A 16,275-nucleotide genomic window follows, 5' to 3' on the forward strand; every position below is an offset into this window, starting at 1 on the left:
TAGTGTAGATTGTTGTCTGTTTTGTCAAAGATCAGGTGGCTGTAAGTGGATGGTTTTATATCTGGGTTTTCTGTTCTGTTCCATTGGTCTATGTCTCTATTTTTGTGCCAATACCATGCTGATTTCGTTACTATAGCCTTGTAGTATAGTTTGAAATCTGGTAATGTGATGTCTCCCAATTCGTTCCTTTTGCTTAAGATTGCTTTGGCTATTTGGGCTCTTTTCTGATTCCACACAAAGCATAGAGTTATTTTTTCTAGATCTGTGAAATATGACGTTGGTATTTTGATGGGGATTGCATTGAATCTGTAAATCACTTTGGGTAGTATGGACACTTTAACAATGTTGAGTCTACCGATCCATGAGCATGATATGTTTCCAACATCCCTTTTACACACACATCCAACATCCGTAGTTGCAGGCAGGCACACCGTCTTTCCCTCTGCTCCCTCCCCAGCTCTGATCCTGGGGTCTCTGTTCTGGGGGAGACACGAGGCAAGAGGAAAAAGCAGGCCCCAGAAAATCCTTCAGGGATGAGGATTTGGGGAAATTCTCTGAACAGCTGAACCCTTTGCCCCTCTACCCCCTCCTTCCCTGGTAAATCTTGGGGAGGAGAAACATTTGGAGGTGGAGGCCTCTTGTAGAACTAATTAAAAGGCCCTCCACACTCCACGAGTGGGTCCTTCACTTCCCTGAACACCAGGCTCCCACCAGGCTCAGGTTGGCAGGTGTCCCTCTGTCACCTGGGAGGAGTGTCTCTTAGCATCTTGCCCACCCTTCTCCCCAGGGCCACAGCCCCAACCAGAGGTGAGGGGTGGGTGGTGCCTGTTAGCCCTCACCCCCGACCCAACACAGGAGGAGGAAGAAGAGAGCACAAGGCCATCTTGTCTTGTCCTCTACCCCCACCTTCCACAGTGTTTTGTTCAAATAAACCTCCTTTTGCCAGGCAGAAGCTCCACCTCCCAAGCTCCCCAGTCCTGTTGCCAATCTTGTCAATCCTCGCCTCCCATTGCCTCTTATAAGAAGCCTTCCCCGAACAGCCCCATGTTACTCTGTGCCTGCAGCCCGGGACGTGTACCTTTGCTCTAGTTGGAGCCTTCCTGAGTGTTCTTGGAAGACTCTCTGCCTCCAAGCCTTTGCAGATGCTGTTTCCTTTGCAGGAAAGCCATTCCACCCACCCTGACCCCAAATCTTCCTTATTCTGCAGTGCACGGTGCAAATGTCACCTCCTCTGTGAAGCCATCAACAATCACCCCCAGGGTTCATCATTCCCTACTCAATGCCCATGAAAATGTACCCCTTTTCTCATTCCCACCACAGAGGGATGAGAATGTGACATACTTGTGGCCCTAGAGACTGAGACAGCAGGGTAGGGTCTCACTCAGCTTGGCACCCACAGCATCTGCACATAGTAGGTCCTCGATAAATACTGGGTAGAGAACTCATTTGCCCTTCCTCTGGGGTGGGAGTCCACAGGCAGGGTGGCTCACAAACCTTTGCAGATCTAGCCCTGACATGGGGCCAAGGGCACAATCTACCTGGAGCTGGGCCCCACATGGGCACGCAGGGAGCACCACACTCATAGCTGATGGAAAGCCAACATCTTTTAATAATTGGGCACTTACAGGGGTGTTGGGTGCTGAGCTAATTGTGTGTACTCTTCACAATAACCATGTTACGTGGATACCATTAGCCCCATTTTCCAATGCGGAAATGGAAGATCAGAGGGGTTAATTAAGCTGACCATGGTGACACAGCCGCTAAGTGGCAGGGCTGGAACTCAGATCAGGTCTGTCTGACCCTGGAGTGCGGGCTCCTCACTGCCATCCACACCACACCTCCACCCACAGCGCCCCTCTTGTTGTTTGGATTTGAGCCCCAAAAGGACTCAAAGCCGAAAGGACCAGAGGCTCAGCTGAGCGGGAGAGTGCCCGCTCCTCCCCACCCCTGCCAGGACTCAGACTGCCGGGGGACACCATCAAAGGCAAAACACCCTGGTCAATTACTGAGTGATTCTCCGCTAGGGGAGATAAGCCTCACCTGTAGTCAGATGAAAGTCCTTACCTGGGGCACCCAGACACCTGCAAATGCTCATTAGACAGAAGTGCAGAAGCCGCTGAAACCCCCTACTCAGCCCCGTGGGCTCAGCTCTCCCCACCCTCCCCTTGCTCCGGCCACCCAGGCCCCCAGCCCCCTTCCTGATCTGGGAACCCTGAACCTGCCTCCCTTGTTTCACCAAAGCCCCTGCACCAACGGCCCTGCCCCAGCCCACCTGGAGGGAGAGAAGCCGCCCTCGCTGGCCCAGTGCTGATGTCAGGTGGGCACTCTGGGCCTGGCTCGCTGGAGGTCCCAGGCTGGGGGCCAACAGGGAGGCTCTCAGGTCCAGGCACATGCTGAAAAGAACTTAAGGGTCACTTTGAAAACAAGGGGAGGGTATGATCCTGAGCAAGTCACTTCACCTCATCTTCTGAGTCTCTGTGTGCTCATCTGTAAAATGGGTAGGACTCCTGGTGGGACTGTCTCTGAGGCTGCTCTGGGGAATTCAAGCAGCTCACTTAGGGGAAAACTTGGGAAGGAGCCCAGGGTTGTGCAGATGTATGGGAACGTGACAGTTAATAGTGACAACACATGGGCGGGCACTGTTCTAAATGCTTTACGTATATTAACTCATCTCACCCTCAGGACACCCCCCTGAAGTGTGAACTCTTATTACTCCACGTCACAGAGCCACGTGAGGTAGAGGGAGGTCAAATCTATTGCCCGAGGATGCACAGCAGGTATGGGCTGCGCCAGGCTGGTACCCGGGCATCTGGCCCCAGGCTGTGTCCTAGCCATCGGGCCTTGCTGCCTCTCTGGAGCTGTGGTTTGTGGGAGGCCGCCTGTCTGGACAAGGTGGCCAGAGGGAGCTGTCCCTGGGCAAACACCTACCACATGCCAAGCACCTCCCTCGCCTTCTTGTTTAATTCGGCAGCCGGGGGTCAGAAAGCCCAAGCAAGGTCTCTGATTCCCCTTTCCCTGTCGCTCCCGCTGCTCCCCAGCCTTGTCTTCCTGAACCCAGATCCCCTCCCACTCCCATGCCTTTCTGGGCACTGGTGACCAGACACCCTGTGGGTGGACAGCGAGGTGACCCCAGGCCGGACAGGGCTCTGCCGAGGGGGCCTAGTGTGGCCATAGACTGTCACTAGAGAGCTTCAGAATGTGGGGGAGGACCTCCCCCCTGCAGCAGCCTGAGGGGTTCTCAGAATCCCCAGGTGCCCACCCACATACCCGCACCCTAGCTGCACCCCCGGCCACCCTCAGGCCACAGTCTTCCCTCATGGCCCCTCCGACAGGGCTGGAGAAGAGAGGAGGGGTCCAGCCCTTCTCCCTCTTTCCCCTGCAGCCCCCACCTGACACTTACTGCAACTGGCCGCCACGGGGCTCTGCAGAGGGTGCATGGGGTAAGGCTGCCCTCAACAGGCAGTCGGAGGAGGAGGCTGCTGTGCTCAGAAAATCTGAACTCCCTTTGCCAGAATGGAGGAGGGGGCCCAGGGCTGGGGTCTCCAGTCTCTTTGCTGGACTGTCTCCAAGACCCGGAACCTTACCCCGACTCTGAGGCTGGCAGAAATCCATTTAAAAGGGTATCAGAAACAGACTCAGTATGGGTCGTGGGGTAGGGGTGGAGGGGTTCCTAGTCCAGCATATGGACTCAGGGGGCAGAGATAACTCCTGAGCCACATCCTGCCCCTAGCACAGGGTCAGAGGGCATGTGCCCACCTCCCCCGTCCACACCCCCTTCACTGTCCCTCCTGCCAGCTCTGAGCCTTAAGAACTCCCCTCCCACCTCCACCTGCCACCCTCCCACAGCCCCGCATTGTGTGGAAGTACTTCCTGGGATCCAACCAGAATCCTTCCTGCTGCAACTGAAGCCCAGGTCCAAATGCTCCAGTCCCGGTTGGTTCAGGGTAGGGGAATATGAGTAAGTGGCCACAGCGTCGTGCCCTCGGGGCAGCCTGGAGTGGAGAAGTGCAGCAAAGCAAGTATTGGACAGGAGCCAGTGGGGCGGGGAAAGCCCCAGAGGGGAGCTGCTGCAGGCCAAGGGCAGCGAAGTGGAGAGCAGAGCATCTCCTTAAGACAAATGTCTGCACTTCCTTCACCCAAAGCCGCATTTCCATAAAGACATTATGTTCACTGCTCTTTCGCTTAATTAGAACATGTCTGTAGCAAGGAGCACGTGCCCGCACCTACCAGGAAAACTGCTAACCAGCACGTAAAAGCTAGCAGAAGCAGGGGCTGGAGTCTGCTCTCCCCTTGCCGGCAGCCCAGCCCAGCCCAGGGTCTTGGCGACGCAGAGTCTTCTTGGCTTTGACCTGGGTTTGAATCCCAGCCCCTTCACTTCCTCCCTGAGCCACCTCAGAATTTCCTCCTCTGTAAAGAAGAGAGAATAGGCCAGGTGGGCGCGGTGGCTCACACCTGTAATCCTAGCACCCTGGGAGGCCGAGAAGGGAGCATCCCTTCAGCTAAGGAGTTTAAGACCAACCTGAGCAAGAGCAAGACTCCTGTCTCTACTAAAAAGAGAAAAATTAGCTGGATGCATGTGCCTTAGTCCCAGCTACTTGGGAGGCTGAGGCAGGAGGATCGCTTGAGCCCAGGAGTTTGAGGCTGCAGTGAGCTAAGATGACACCACTGAACTCTACCCACGGTGACAGAGCGAGACTCTGTCTCAAAAAAAAAAGGAAGGGAAATAATTCTTGCCTCATTTGGTGTTTTCTTTCCTCTGAAGAACACTTACTTTGCTGTCTTAATGTACAAACTAATAAAAAATAGGCAGAGGGAATCTAGACCACTTAGAATTGAGGCATCTCCATACAAAAGTGAAGATGGTACGAGGATGTGACTTCAAAGGAAATGACTAAAACATAATTTCACAAGTATCATCATGTTTGTAATGTAACAATATATTAATGCACAAAATATCAACAATACAAAGTCTGGATTTTTCCTCATAGGTTTATAATAAACTACCAAACTTCTGATTAATGCATTTACTTTTACAAGCCTTCTCTGCTTAGCAGAATATGATATACAAGTACACACATGCTGGTATTTTACCATGAGAATTATAGTTCTCATCTCCAACTAGAGACTTGCCTTTTTGCCCATATTTGTATAGATTTCATTCCATCATAATTTGTGTAATACCTTTTTAGTGGTACATTTTAATCAACATATCGCATTTTTCTAAATCTTGATTTTTAAATAAATCTTTTTAGTGATAGAACATGATGGTTTTAATTTAAGAGTTAAGGCACAATATGGCAACTCTTGTACTATTTAGACTAATTCACAGCTGTAGGGAAATGTTTGACTTTTAAAATATAACCAAGATGAGATTGGACAGTTATAAACGTGAAATACTAGAAGACAGTGAATGACTAAATGAGATGACAATAAGATGATTTTTCAACAGTGGCCATTCATTATTTTGCTTTTAGGAACCTGGAAGAAATGGTCTTCTTTGAGTTTCAAATGTTCTGATAAAATCTAGTCATCTCTTAGCTACCTCAATATCACCTTGAATCACTGAAATAAGTGACTCTAAACAAAGTTCTTGTGTGGTCTGAGGGTGCCAGAGAAGGTCACACTGAGGATTTGCCCATGGAAGTCATCTGAAGGTATGCACGGTACGAGTTTCCATGGACTCTTTCGTAGCCTTATAGCATGGGTTCCATCCTACGTTCCCCACCACCTTAAGGACATCTCCACTTCCAACACTGGCCCAACCGCAACACATGCCAGTGGATACGTCAGCTGGAAGATTATCTGCTACTCATTCAGGAGAGTTAGCTATGGGGATGCCCAGCTGCTTGGAGCCATGGCCAAAGCCCCGCACCACCTGGCCCAGGCAGAAGTATGGCATGTGCCTACCGCTGTCCACTCAGGGCATGTGTTGGTGCCTGGACCCTAGGACCAGCCAAGGGGACACGGGCGTGAGCTCTGCCACGGGCCAGGTGCACCAGGGCCCAGGCAATGCCACGGTGGATGCCTCGTGCCACTGACCCGGCAGAAGCTGCCCAGGGACTCGGGGGCTGCGTCTCCCTCATTTGATGTTTTTAAAGATTCAAATGGGATATTGCTTCTGAAGGTTTTAACACAAGCCCGGCAGACACCACAAGGCCAGGCACACACGCAGTGCTCCACACGTATGCAAAAGCAAGCCCTTCTAGGGGTGGATTTGACCGAGTTCCGCACCTATCTCAGCCCATTTATGCAATGATACTTGGATTGTGTGTGAAGCTCCTGACACACAGTAGGTCTGTGCTGAGCCAGAATCGTTGGTAACCAGATGTCACCCAGAGCGGGGAACCCCAACATCGCAGAGGGAATTCTGCAGCCAGCTGAGGGATTTCCTGCCGGCCCCTCCGATGTGGAGAGTCCCCCATCCATGCAGCCAAACTCATCATGTTTCAGGGCCCTGCATTCCAGGGTCAGAGCCCCTGACCCCTCAGCAGGAGAAGCAGCAAGAAGCCATCCCCCGGATCGATGATAGGGACCACGGGCTCACCTGGTGTCGTGCAGACAAGTCAGCTCCCCGTCTGCATCCCAGACACCTCACCACAGTGTGGGGCTCGCCCCAAGTTCCAGCTCTGAGACCCCTGCGTTAACCACACTCTAATCCGTCTGCTTGAGCCCGGAAACCACCAAGTGGACAAGAGGAGTGGATTTCATCCTGGCTCTGTGGGGACCCTGAGAGCTGGCCTGCCCTTGGCTAGGGAGGTCCTTTGGGCCCCCCTGTCTACAGGAGTCAGGCTACGGCTGGGGACGTGGACCCCTTCCTAGGAAAAACCATGGAGCATCAGCTCGACGGACCATGCACAGGTTAGGACAGGGAGGCCCAGAGAAGATGAGGACCTGGCTAGGGTCAAAGAGAGGGTCATCGTGACACACTTGAGACCAGACCTCAGGCTGCTGAGTCCTAGGCCAGGGCACTGGCCCTGCACCCACCTTTCTCCCGTGGCTGGGCATGGCTTCACCAAGCGAGGGAGCCCCTGCCTCCACAGGTGGTCCTCAGTGCTGAAGTGCGCAGGCCCACCTGAGTTCAAACGCCCAGTCTCCCACTTCCAGGCTGGAGCACCTCAGACAAGCCCCCTTAGCTCTCTGAGCCTCTGTTTTTTATCTGTAAAAGGGGCACGATTGCTTACCTGCCAGGGTGGCTGTGAGCATGCAGGGAGAGGATGGAGATGAGTTACATAAAAGGACATAGCTCGTGCCTGGCACGTGCCTCGCATGCAACAGGGGGAAGCAGTCAGCACAGCCACCCCTCTGTGAGCAGTCTTCTTATACTCACACACATGCATGTGCACACACACGCGTGTGCACACGCACAAACACGCCCACTCACACACACACACATGCATACTGCAAATACTAGTGAAAGGGAAGAAAATAAAAACCTCAAGCCAACAACCTAGGACTTTGTCTCATCCCTGCACACACCCGGTCTCGATGACACTAAGAGGGGAGACAAGGAAAAGGGAGAAGAGAGGGCAGAACAGGACCCTCGGGGGCCAGGAACTCACCCAGAAACTAGCACAAAAAGGGACGGGGTTTTCCAACGCAGTCCTGCTTCACTTCTCCCACCCGGCCCCTGCTGGTCACCTAGCAACAAGCATCTCTCCCAAATCCTTCAGAAATCACCAAGAGCACCCATGGTTCTTGCCTGGAAATCCACACCTCACACATGGTCGAGGGCCAGGAGAACCGTGGGAGGCATTGTTGGGAGCCTCGATGACAACGCGCTCGGGTGTGCAGACAGCGGGGTGTTCCCTGTGGAAAGGAGGGCAGCTGGCTTGGGCTGGGCAGGACCAGGGCATAGGAAGGGGCCACAACCCTGTCCTGAGAAGGGAAAAGGGACAGTGGCTACTCAAAGCCATCCAGGCAGGGTCTAGAGCCGTCTGAGATCACTTTAAAGAAGGCACAGCTTAAAAACCCAGAGTTCTTTAATCCCAGGGACCAATGTTTGGGAAAAGCCAGCAGCAAGCTGAGAAAAGAATTGAAGAGGAATCATTTGCTGAGCCTGAACTGCGTGCTGAGCATTTTATCCGTGATGCTTCAATCTGAAACCCAGTGAGGCTTCCAGGACTGTGAGCTCCATTTTACCAATAAAGCAGCCGAAGCCCAGAGGAGAGAGGGCCTTTGCCCGTGGTCAGAGACAGTATTGCAGCAGCCCTAGGACGGGCCTCAGATCTGCCTGACCCCAGGGCACTGTAATGTCAGGGCTGGTGCCAGGAGCCCATAAGACAAAGCCTGCTCAAAGGCAGGCCTTAGCAGCCAGCCCAGCACCCACAGGGCCGCTGTCACATGAAAAGCCCCTGCCTGGACCAGGGCACATAGCTGTCAGCTCGGGTCCTCTCCCTCCCCTGGGGCTCCTGCTTCTGTCTCCCATAGCCTGGGCTCTGGGCTGCCACGGAGAGTCACTGGGCCCCCTCCAAGTTTCCCCCAAGCCCCAGGGTCTCTGACAGGCCATTAGACAGGCCCCACCCACCCCATGAGGCTTCCATGCCTTCCTGGCAGCCCTGAGCCACCTCTGAGTGCCACGGGCTCTTTATGGCTGATCCAGCGCTGTTCCAAGCAATGGGCTCTGCACACAGCTGGCAGCGTGGCTAACGGCTCCACGGAGAGGCAGTGATGGGAAAAGGAGTATTGGCTGAATCCGTGCCCCTTACCCAGGTGGCTAGCACCCCAGGACGGGTGCGGGGCATGGGGTGGGCTGCCCACAGGGAGGGTTGCTGCCCAGGACAGCTGGGCCCTGGGTTGCGGGGTGTGCCTGAGCGCCCCCACTCTGCAGCCCTCTTAGCTCTCCCTGCTTCATCCATCTGTCCACTGCTGCACGGCCCCTGCCGTCTGGCCTGCAGCCCTGGGCACACCATCCTCCCCGCCACCTTCATGCCATCCCTTGTCTCAGCTCTCTCCTCCCGCCCCACCTGCCTGGAATGCCTGCTCCTCCATTCTCTGACTCAGCAGTTCCCACATTAGAATCAGCAGGGAGATTCCAATCCAGTGGGACTGGGTGGCCCCGGCATCAGTATTTTTTGAAAGCCCCCCAGGAGATTCTACCAAGCAAACTTGAAGACTTCTGGTGGAACAGCTGCTTCTCATAATGCCCCAGCCCAGAAGTCCCCTCTCCTAGGAAGCCTTCGTTAGCCGTCCCTCTGCCCCCGACCTGGGCTACATGCCCCTGCTCTGTGGTCCTAGGGCCCCAGGACCTCCAGCTTACAAGTCTGTCTTGTGAAGACTGAGCAACCCCAGGGCAGTTCATTTCTGCAGCCCCAGCACCCGCACAGGGCCTGCCGTGAAGGCAGAGCCTCAGAAATGTCTGCACCAAACCCAGGTGCCAGCATTCTGCCCACTGACGCCCCTTCCTCTTCCTCCTCACACAAACCCCTAGACTGCTGAGCTGCCCGGGGTCCCCTCTGCCTCATCATCCCTGTCCAGCTTCCCAGCCTTTGCTGTGCAGGATCACACGCCTGGTATGCCCCATACCAACCTGGCTAAACCTCATGGATTATTCTAACTGCTCCAGGAAGTCCCCAGGATTAACAGGATGGACCCCAACAATTCTCTTTGATTCAGGACCCCCTGGTTACCTTCCCACCACGCTTTCCCTCACACCTGGTCTTGGAGGGTCGGCGCACAACCGACCTCACAGATGAGACTTAGGAACAAATCTGGGACTAAGAGTCAAGAGGCTTGAGTTCCTGCACCAACTTCCTGTGTGATCATGAGCCAGTCACTTAACCTCTCTGTGCCTCAGATTTCCCATGTATAAAATGGGGAAAATAATCCTCAAAGAGTTGCTGTGGGGAGCAAATGAGCTGTAGACCTAAGGCACTGCGTAAGTGCTATTAGGGAAGCGTTCACTGGCTACCCTTCTCTAGCAGCCGAGAGGAGCCTAAACCACTGGGTTTGGGCCTTTCCAGCCTGATGCATTATTTCGCTCCATTCTCTGCCCAAGCTGCACCCATGGGCAAGGCCACCAGTGAGGGACAGTGACAGCCCCCGGGTCTGAGTCTGGTGATGTTTCCGTGAACACAGCCACGTGCTCAGGCCTGCCCCCAGCCACGACCAAGGCTGAAGGACGGCCCCACAGGACAGACCCCCCCACCAGGACGGGGAGAGAGCCCTTTCTCAGCCGCTTGCTTGTTTGCTTTTCCGGCTCCACTTTCAGCCCCCACTTTCCGCTCGCTGAGGCCCAGTTTGGTTCCCTCTGCTTACTCCCCCCTCCCCTAGAACAGACGGGAGCATCAAAGCACAAAAACATTGAAATTGCCAAATGCAATTTCTCTCCGGAGACAACAAATTTGCTGCAATTTGTATTTCCAAACAGGAGCTGCAGCTCCCAGGCAGGCAGGATTCCTGCCTCCACCTACCCTCCTCTGGGCAGGGTGCTCCTCCCCCGCCCGCTCCCCTGCAGAGGAGGCAGTGCCCACCCCCATCTGTGCTCTAGGGGTAGGGGTGAGACTGGGTGGTGGGGGAGTCAGAGCAGGGCAGGAGGCAGAGAAGAGAAACAACCACACCTGTCTGCTGAGGTCAGGCAGAGCACCAGCAGTGACCAGCTTCCAAGCCCAGCTCCGCCTGTCACAAACACTAACGACGACAAAGCCCTCTCTGCTGCACAAGCTGTGACAGTCTCATCCCTTCAAAAACCCCACTCCTTGCACTACCCTGAGAGTTGGGTGATCTTCTCCCCATTTTACCTGAGGTAACATGCCTGAGAGGGGCCGTGGGGCTGGACCAAGTCACACAGTTAGTAGGACATAACATTGAACTTGAACTTCCCTGACTCCAAAGCTCAAATTCTTCCCAACCACCACCTGTGACCTTGGGCATTTCTTTAGATCTCAGTTTTCTCATCTGCAAATTGAATAAATTAGACCAATGTTTCTGTTTGGTTTTCTTTTTCTTTTTCTTTTTCTTTTTTTTAGAGAGTCTCACTCCGTTGCCCTGACTAGAGTGCTGTGGCGTCAGCCTAGCTCACAGCAACCTCAAACTCCTGGGCTCAAGCGATCCTCCTGCCTCAGCCTCCCAAGTAGCTGGGACTACAGGCATCCACCACCATGCCCGGCTAATTTTTTCTATATATTTTTAATTGTCCACCTAATTTCTTTCTATTTTTGGTAGAGACGAGGTCTCGCTCTTGTTCAGGCTGGTCTTGAACTCCTGACCTCAAGTGATCCTCCCCCCTCGGCCTCCCAGAGTACTAGGATTACAGACATGAGCCACCGTGCCCGACCTGGACCAATGTTTCTTAACCTTTTTTTTAAAATATATGCCCCTTAAACAGAGTATGATGGTTATTTTATGTATCACCTTGACTGGGCCACAGGGTGCCCAGATATGTGATCAAACATTAGTCTGGGTGGTTCTGTAAGGGCATTTTTGGATGAGATTACCATTTAAATCAGCAGACTGAGCAAAGCAGATTGCCCTGCATAATGTGGAGGGGTCTCATTCAGTCAGTTGAAGGCCTGAGTAGAACAGGAAGGTTGACCCTCTCCCAAGTAAGAGAGGATCCTTCCTGCCTGGCTGCCTTTGAATTGGGACCTGGGCTTTCTCCTGCCTTTGTACTCCAGGGAAACACTGGCTGTTCCTGGGTCTCCAGCCTGCCAGGCTTCAGGTGAAAATTACACCGTGGGCTCTCCGGTTCTTAGGCCTTCAGACTCAGGCTAGAACTACACCTTCGGCTCTCCTGGGGCTCCAGCTTTTGGATTCACCCTGTAGATCTTGGGACTTGCCTCCAGAATTGCGTGAGCCAATTCCTTATAGTAAATTTAAACACACACACACACACACACACACACACACACACACACATGCCCTAGTGGTCTGTCCCTCTGATTAATGCTGATGAATACACAGGGGTGACATTAAAATCTCATACCCCCTAAGGCTGTGGTCTATATTAGGAAAAACATAGAGGATGTTTTTTTGTTTGTTTTCCAAAGGCAAGAGTCATTTCCGAAGATCAAAACACCAAATGTGCTTTGTCACGTGCTAAATCGTCCCTGCCCCAGGAGATTGAGACGTGCCCCAGCCGGAGGACAGGGACTCCACCGCTCCGCCCGCCCCACCACACCTGTTGAGAAGCTCGGGTCTGTCTCGCGGGGGCTGTCGTTGCTCACCGTCTATGAGAGGCAGGAGAACCAAGGAGCGCCCCCTCCACAGCGGGAGCCTGGGCAAAGCACCTCTCTCCAAACCTCCATGTGAAATGCGGGAATTCTGCAGACCTGTCTGCTTACTGCAGCCTCTCACTGCTCAGGGTCATGGAGGATTCCTGCGGGTCCTAGGATCTGTGTGAACCCCTACAAGTCACAGCCTCTCTCCAGGCTTTTGTCTCCTTGTATTTGAGGAACTAGCCATCTGGGAAAAAATTTTAAGTTAGATCTTTACCTCACTCCATACACCAAAATAAATTCCAGATGGATCTCAAATTTAAATATAAACAATGAAACCATAAGTGTACTAAAAAAGAGATAAATCTTAAAGTGAACAAAACACCTTTCTAAGTAGGACACAAACCACAAAACCCAGGAAAAAAAAGAAAAGAAAAGATAGATACATGTAGCCACATAAAACTGTTTAACTTAGCCTGAAAAAAATTATAAACAAAATTAAAAGACAAGTGATAAGTTGACTTTTTAATTCATATTTCAGAAAAAGTACTAATTTCTTAAAGGAGAACTGAAATTTATTGAGAAAATACCAAAGACCCAGTTTGAAAAATGAATAAAGAACATGATCAGATGATTCTCAGAAAAGGAAACAGGAATGGCCCTGAGACATGTAAGATGCTCAATCTCATTAGCAAGGAAACAGACACCTGTGGCTTTTCATCTATCATTTTTTAAAAACTTTGTTTGATAACATTCTGTTGAGGAAACAGGAAGTCTCATACTTTGTTGGTAGGGATGTAAATTGATAAAATCAATTTTATTGATTGCCCCCAAATAGTTGGGGGCAATTTGGCAAAATTTGACCATAGCACTTCCACTTCTATCTAGGACAGGGATCTTTCCACGTGTGCAGTATGTACAAGGATAGCGTTGCTGTACAGTAACTCCCATACCAGTGAGCATAATTAACCAAATGTAGGGTGTTGGGCCAAGTTACTTACTTTCTCTGGGCCTCAGTTTCCTCATCCATAAAACGGGGATAACAACAGAACTGACCCAGAGCTTCTTGTGTCATATATGCATGTAAAGCCCCTAGAACAGTGGCCGGGTGTGTAGTAAGTGTTCAACAAGTGCTACTGTTCATGTCATTATTATAATTAATCTGATCATCAGGGACCCAGCCCAGAGACTGACTCTGACCACAGAGTGAGGAGTGAGGAGGGGAATCCACGCAGCAAGACGAGATTGCAACTGTAACTAAGTGGCAACTCTGCCACTGTGATATGTCTGACGTGTGCAGGCATTTGGTCAGCGGTGGAGACAGAAGCAAATCTTGACGGTGCCCACCCCACCTCTCACCCTGGAAGAGAGCATTTTGGCTAATGAGACTGGACCATTCCTCCTGTCTTGGCAGATCTACCCAAGCGATAGGTGAAAACCCTGCTTAATTAAGACCCTGCTTAATTGTTGCTAATAATCACAGTAACAGCTAACATTGTGCGATGTGTTTTCTAAATTCCAGCCAGCACTGAGCACTCGACGTACAAGAGTTCATTATTCCGCCCAACAGCCCTATCAAGCAGGTATCATTATTTTTCCCATTTTACAGAATAGAAAATTGAGGCTCCAACTCACAGGGATTCACACAGCAGGTAAGAGGCAGAGCCCACATTTGGACCTGGGTCTCTGTTGCATCGCCTGGCCAAGGTGGGCACTCCGTCCTCCCTGCAGTTACTTCTCTGCATGAAGCACAGGGCAGCCTTCTGGCTTGTGTGCATCTGCCTCCTGCAGGTATCTGTCGATGTGCACCAGCCCCAAAGGCAGGGCCTCTCTGAGTGCAAGGACAAAATTGGGTTTTCGGGCCTCTCAGGCCTCAGGCCAAGTCATGGGACCCAGCCAGCCCTTGTGAGTCATGCATCTCTGTCCTTACCCCTTTCTCCAGAAAGGGAAACAGAGGCTGAAGGTGGCTCACCCAGCAATAGCAGAGCCAGGTCTCCGGAGCCGTGTCCTTCCCACTGCATCTCTCCCAGCCACCTCCATGCCTAAGAAACCTAGGCCAGGGCTGCAATGGCTGGGAGGAATTTAGATGAGGCTGTGACCCAGGGTGAAGTGGGATCCCCTGCGTGCTCCTACAGTAAGAGAAGCCCCTGAGCAGAATCAGAATTCCATTCAAAGCCATCTCCTCCAGCACGAGGGTGGGCGCATGTGGACTGCCAGCTGTCCCAGCTAATTACCTCCCCGATAAAGGAGGGCTCGCCACTGGTGGATAGGTGTGCAGTGAGTGAGTGCCCGGCTTCCCGGAATCCTCGTAGTCCCTTTAGCACAAGATAAATTGTTGCCTCTGATTCAATTTCTTCCTCCCTCACCCCCGCCCCGCTCGGTTTCCTAAAACAATAAGAAAACACATTTCTCATCCCTGCATTTAATCCTTCAGACAGGGAGTGGGAGCTACCGGAGCTGGGAATCTGGTTCCAAGCATGAAATGAGGAGGGAGGGAGCCGGCCATCGAGGGGCAGTGGGCGGGAGGTGGGCTCCAGGGAGGAACCTGGAGGGAAGACAGCCCAAGATGAAATTCTTGGGGGGATAGGTGAGCCCGCTTTGCTATGCTTTTAGTGAGTTAATCATCCCCACACTCAACTAGCATCTGTGCCGGCGGGCCGATGGCGTATCGGGGAAACAGCAATGAGAAAGTCCAGGGTCCCCGTGTATTAATAGGTGCTGGGGAGCTGACCTGTGAACCACGCCCTGGACCACAGCACCACGCACACTCCCAGGGGGGTGTCCTGCGGGAAGACTTTGCTCCAGCTGTGGAAGGTTTGGCAGTAGCATTTGCGTTGCCTCTCAGAAATTTGCCAGGTAGGTGACCTGGGGAGGAAAAATGTCATTGCCATATCGGCATTCTAACACTGCAATGGTCCCTACAGAGAACATGTGTACAGGGTTTACAGTTTGCAAAGTGCTGTTGTACACATCACCTTATTTGCTCTTCCCATCATGCCTGTGAAGCAGAGATGGTTCTATCGTACCCATTCTGCAGATGGGGGAAGAGAAGCCCAGGGGGTAAATGTCTTGCCTGGGTTTCCATAGCCAGTCAGTGGCAGAGCTGGAATTCAAACTCAGGTTTGTCTGCCTCTAAAACCTGCGCTCTTTCTATGCCCCTAAGCTGCTGTCCCCCAGGAGAAGGGTGCTGCAGGGGAGCAGTGAGGGCGGAGTGGGCCCACCGTGGGGTTCAGGTGGGCTGGTGGACAGATGGCTGTGGCTCCCTAAGCCGGCCAGCTGCCACCCCCAAGACCTTGTCCAATCCACACACATCATGAGGTCTGTCCTCACCCAGCCACAGAAAGGGACACCTGTTATGTTGGCTTGGATGTGCCCTATAATTATGGACTTATGGATATATAGAGAGACCGTCCCCCACTTACGATGGTTTGACTTACAATTTTTCTGCTTTACAATGGTGCGGAAGTGATGCATGTTCAGTAGAAACTGTACTTCAGATTTTGAATCTTAAACTTTTCCTGGGCTAGTGATACACCACACCATACTCTCTCACGATGCTTGGCAGCGGCCACGAACCATTCTGTTTTTCACTTTCAGTATAGTATTCAATAAATTACATGAAATATTCAATACTTTATTATCAAATAGGCTTTGTGTTAGGCAATTTTGCCCAACTGCAGGCTAATGTAAGTGTTCTAAACACGTTTAATGTAGGCGAGGCTAAGCTATGATGTTTGGTAGGCTACGTATATTAAATACATTTTTGACTTACAATATTTTCAGCTTAGGATGGGTTTATGGGAACATAGCCCCTTTGTAAGTTGAGAAGCATCTGTGTCTGTGTGTGTGTGTGTGTGTGTCTGTGTGTGTGTGTGTGTGTGTGTCTGTAATCGGCTGCTATTTTGAAAGTAGACTGAAGGAACAAGAACATGACCTTCTGTAGCACTAACAATGTGTTGGGTGCTATGCTGTGTTATCCGTCTCATCAGTTCCTCCTGACAACCCTGTCCAGGGAAATACTAAAATACTACAGTTCCCATTATACAGATGAGGAAACTGAGTCTCACAGAGGTGAAGCTACTTGCCCAAGGTCTCTGAGCTGAGCCAATGCTCTTTCCCATCC

At 52.0% G+C, this 16,275-nt stretch overlaps 1 pseudogene; it reads right to left on the reverse strand.

Annotated features, from left to right (window-relative positions):
- Positions 1 to 5,442: 5,442 nt before the first annotated feature.
- On the reverse strand, positions 5,443 to 14,192 carry LOC123621152 (annotated as a pseudogene).
- Between the last annotated feature and the right edge of the window lie 2,083 nt (positions 14,193 to 16,275).

This window comes from Lemur catta, chromosome 15 (assembly GCF_020740605.2).
Source record: "Lemur catta isolate mLemCat1 chromosome 15, mLemCat1.pri, whole genome shotgun sequence".
NCBI classification, from domain to species: Eukaryota; Metazoa; Chordata; class Mammalia; order Primates; family Lemuridae; genus Lemur; species Lemur catta.